Here is a 4,629-nt window from a genome sequence, read left to right on the forward strand (position 1 = left end):
GTAAAATCTCAGGGAGAAAAAAAAAACTGTCAAGTAGGTGTCACCCTACTTCAGATTTAACTCTTATAACTACCACTAGAAGTGGTTGGTCCATTGTTTACATATTCTCGATCACAGCAAGAGCTTTATTGATGGTTGGCCTTTGACTTGGCGTTACTGATGGCTCATATGGCGCACTCCTCAGCAGGGGACATAAGAGAGCACCACTTTAAAATGGATCCAGCTGGCCATGTGGTGCTGTTTTGTTCTGTACACTGCTAAAAGGACCACTGTCAACTTGAAATCTAGTCAATTGAAAACAAACAGGCTAATAGGAGCTTCATGTCCCCGAGTCCTTATGCCAGTTTCTGTGGGATTGCAATCAAGGGAATCCTATTTTTTAGCTATGGGTTTTTTTTCCTAGTTTTATTTTTTGTGTTTGTGAAAGAATAACTCATGCTTAAGGAGGTACTGGCTGCTTCACTGACATGGCAAAAAAGCATGAATATGACAAAATACAAAGTTCACAAACTAAATAATCCACATTTCCTTTGTAAGAGTAAAAAGTAATGGCAGAGGATATTTTCCTTAAAGTCTTTAAGTTATGAGAATATATTCTGAAAATTTATGTTCTGAGAGCTTGGCAGTAGAGACTGAGTGATTTTTTTTTTCCTGGCAGTTCCAAAAAAAATGCAATTATAGGAGGTATCAATTTTGCTAAGTCTGAATAAACATTTTAAAATATTTTTTGAAATGAGCTGCAAAAACATAGAAGTTACCCTTATGGGAGAAATCACAATATTTTGTTGCGTAAAACTACAATTAAATATTTTTACCGTGAATGCAATTGATTCTTCATACATTTTCCTCTAACTCTTAACTATGTTTATTCAACAACTTTTACCAAAAAAGAAACTCTTTCATTAAAAACTTCCATTAAGAGTTCCCAATGATTCTTAAAACTAGAATCTGGAGTAATTCAAAAAGGAGTATTTTTTTGGTCATACCGTGGACTGAAAATTGAGAATGACTTTGAAGACAGAGAGGGCTCTTGATTAAGAATTGATTCCAGGGGCACTGGGGATCATCACTTCCCATAGACTTAAAGACAAATTGATGGCATTCAACGCTTTAGGTAGAGTGTATGGGCACAGAAATTGATACATGGTACTGAATGACTCTTGCAGTGGTTGCTGTCCAGAACTCTGGATGGCTTCTGGAGAGCTGCCCACATATCAAAGGTAACACAGCTTGTGGACAGCATGTCACATCCACTGAACACCAGTGACCAACCTTTGAGATACCAATCACAGAAGACGTCAATGTCAGTCTTATATCAAGAGGCTATTCAATCAATTGAAATTCTTTCTCAGATGCTAATACACTGCTTTTTAGGCTCCTATATTTTTTCTCCTTCCTAGATTTGAAGTATTAAAGTGAGACTAGCAACCATAGCAGAGAGTGGTCTGAGATCCTCATATTCTCCAAGACCTCTCCACTGTCAATGATTTTGGTATTGGCAACAGAAAGTCTTTTGCAGTCCTAGCAGACCTGGTTGATGGAGTGGTTAATGATGCAACACTTTTTTTAGTAATGTGTCTCATTTGGACACCACAGCACATCCTGTTTGTATTTCATCTCCTTTCCCTGGTACTTCATCTATGTCCACTACTGTGGCATTTCAACCCAAGGGACTTTATTTTAATCATTTGCTCTTCCTACCTGAACTTTCTTGTACATACTTAATATTACTTTACTTGGAACTGGAACATATGGAAGAGATATTTTTAATTCTCACAGTTAGGCTTGATTGGTTAAAAGATGTATTTTTCTCCTTTTAAATCAAGCTTTCAAAATCTCCTATATTCTCAGTTTCTACCCAATAGGATGTTTAGTGCTGACCAGGAATGCATACAAAATAAAACTCCTTGATTTTTTTTTCTCCTTCTACCATCAAGACAGTGGTTGACTTCAATGAATGATAAAGCCTTATGTAGTGAGGACCTTAAGTTCTGTGGGCATGTGAGCTCCCTTGGCCCACTCATAAACTGGAGATACATAGTCATACTAGGAAGCCACCAATTGCTGCTACCAGGTAGATTTTATTAGCCGGATCTTAATGTTGTTTTAACCTGGTTAAGCTCTCAGATAGCTCAGACTAAAAGTAGCAGTTGCTTGATTCTGCTTGTAAAAACTGCAGGATCTGTAACTGGAGAAGCTCTGAATTCTATCCTCAGCTTATTTTGACCACGTCATGTAATATTCCTGTACTTGTTTTTCTTGTCCCTATACTTCCATTAATAAAAGAACTGCAGCTTAAACAAATACTAATTATTGAATTTGCCTGAGTTGTATATTGATCTGGCTGAGTTATAGATGATGCACATACACACTCACCTTCTTAAAAATGGAGATGTTCACATATAAAGTAAAGGCAGAAGAGACAATAAAAAACGTGAAGTACCAAAAAGAAAAAGAATGTGGTACCATTGGGCAAGTGCAAGGTCCTGCACTTGGAGAGGAATAACCCCAGATGCCAGTACAAGCTGGGGACTGCCCCGCTGAGGGGGACCTCGGCGTCATGGTGGATGACAAGATGACCATGAGGTAGCAGTGTGCCCTGGTGGCCAAGAAGGCCAACGGGATCCTGGGGTGCATTAAGAAGAGTGTCTCCAGCAGGTCAAGGGAGGTGATTGTTCCCCTCTACACAGCCCTGGTGAGGCCACATCTGGAGACTGTGCCCAGTTCTGGGCTCCCCAGTACAAGAGGGATGTGGAGCTGCTGGAGAGAGTCCAGCGCAGGGCTACGAGGATGATCAGGGGCCTGGAACATCTGCCCTGTGAGCAAAGGCTGAGGGAGCTGGGCCTGTTCAGCCCAGAGAAGAGAAGGCTGAGGGGGGACCTGATCAGTGTCTATAAATACCTCAAAGGAGGCAGTGAGGAGGAGGGGGCGGCCTCTTTTCAGTGGTGGCCAGCGATAGGACTAGAGGAAACGGCCACAAATTGAAGCATTGGAAGTTCCACAGGAACTTAAGAAAACACTTATTGACAGTGAGGGTGACAGAGCCCTGGCACAGGCTGCCCAGAGAGGTTGTGGAGTCTCCTTCTCTGGAGATATACAAGACCTGCTTGGATGCATCCTGTGCCACGTGCTCTAGGTGATCCTGCGTGTGCAGGGGGATTGAACTAGATGATCTCTTGAGGTCCCTTCCAGCCTTAAGGATTCTATGATTCTATGACTGACTGGGAATTACGAGAGTTGTTTAACCAGCGACAGGTAATACACATTAGGCTACCACTTTTTGCTTTAATTTTGTTTTTGTCACCTTTATGAGCACTTTGGGCAAGGTACTGTGTCCTATTATCAGTTTTGAACAGAACCTAGGATAACAGGACCATGTTTGCGATGGTAGCTGCAATTTTAATTTGTTTCTATAGATGGTACTGTAATATTAATACATAATACTAAAGAAAGAAGAGGAATTAATAAAAAGATTAAATGAATCAATTAAAATATGGTAGCAAACAATGCTGATGCTTCATACTAAGGAGAGTCTAAGGACTCAGATGTTCCAGAGTTCCAGGTGAAGGTGATTATTGATCACCTTGAAGATGTGGCAACCTTCATGGTAGTGGCTTCTCAACTGACTGGTGCAAGTCTATTAGAGATTTATTTTGTTCTCAAGATCTCTTGCATGAAACCTTGCAAAACCATGATGATGCTACCACATTTCCTTCTCCTGAGTTTTTAATGGCCACCCTCATGGTATGATAAAATATTTTTTTCCCTGTCTATTTGCAGCTTTCCTTGTTGCAACTTGTGTGCATTGCCTCTCATCCACTTGCAAATGCAGTCTGGCTGCATCTTCTCTAAGATCTCTCACTGAGTAGTTATAGCCAGCAATAAGGTATGCCCTGAACCTTCTCTTCATGGGACTGAACAAACCAAGTTCTCTCAGACTGTCTTTGTATGTCACAAGCTCCAGCGCCCTAGTTATCTAAGTATCTTTAGGAGCCCTCAGCTGGAATTATGCTATTATATCTATGTTTCTCTTCTTTCGGAAGCACCAAACTGAACACTATTCCAGAAATGGTCTCATAAGAATCAGAGTGGAAGAATGACTTCCTCAAACCTACTGGCTACACAACTGCTAATAAAGCCCAGGATGCTGTTAGTTTTCTAACAGCAAGAGCACATTACTGCCTCACAGTCAACTTGTCCACCAGGACCACCAGGCCTTTTTCTGTGAAGCTTTTTTCTAACCAGTTGTCCATTTTCCCAACCTGATATATAGGCTTCTTCCATCCCACTTGCACGACATTGTACTTGCCTTACTGTATTTCATAATGTTTCTGTCAATCTATATCTCCAACATATATAATAGCACTTAATGCAGTTTTCAAGTAATGCAACAAAATAAATTATATTGACCATGGGCAAGATCTAATAGGATGTATCAGCATGGCCTTGACTTACTTTTTCTGAGAGAAGGATCATCTAGTTAAATTCTAACTGATTTCTTCTTTTATCTTAACATGCAAATTAGGAGCATGTTAGCATATTCTTTATCTAATTGGCTAAATTTAAATATTTTTGTTTGGGACAGTAAGAGTGTTTAGAGAAAAGCAGGTGAAAGAGAGCTTTCTTAAT

This window comes from Nothoprocta perdicaria, unplaced genomic scaffold, assembly GCF_003342845.1.
Source record: "Nothoprocta perdicaria isolate Ctin4 unplaced genomic scaffold, notPer1 scaffold_190, whole genome shotgun sequence".
Lineage (NCBI taxonomy): Eukaryota > Metazoa > Chordata > Aves > Tinamiformes > Tinamidae > Nothoprocta > Nothoprocta perdicaria.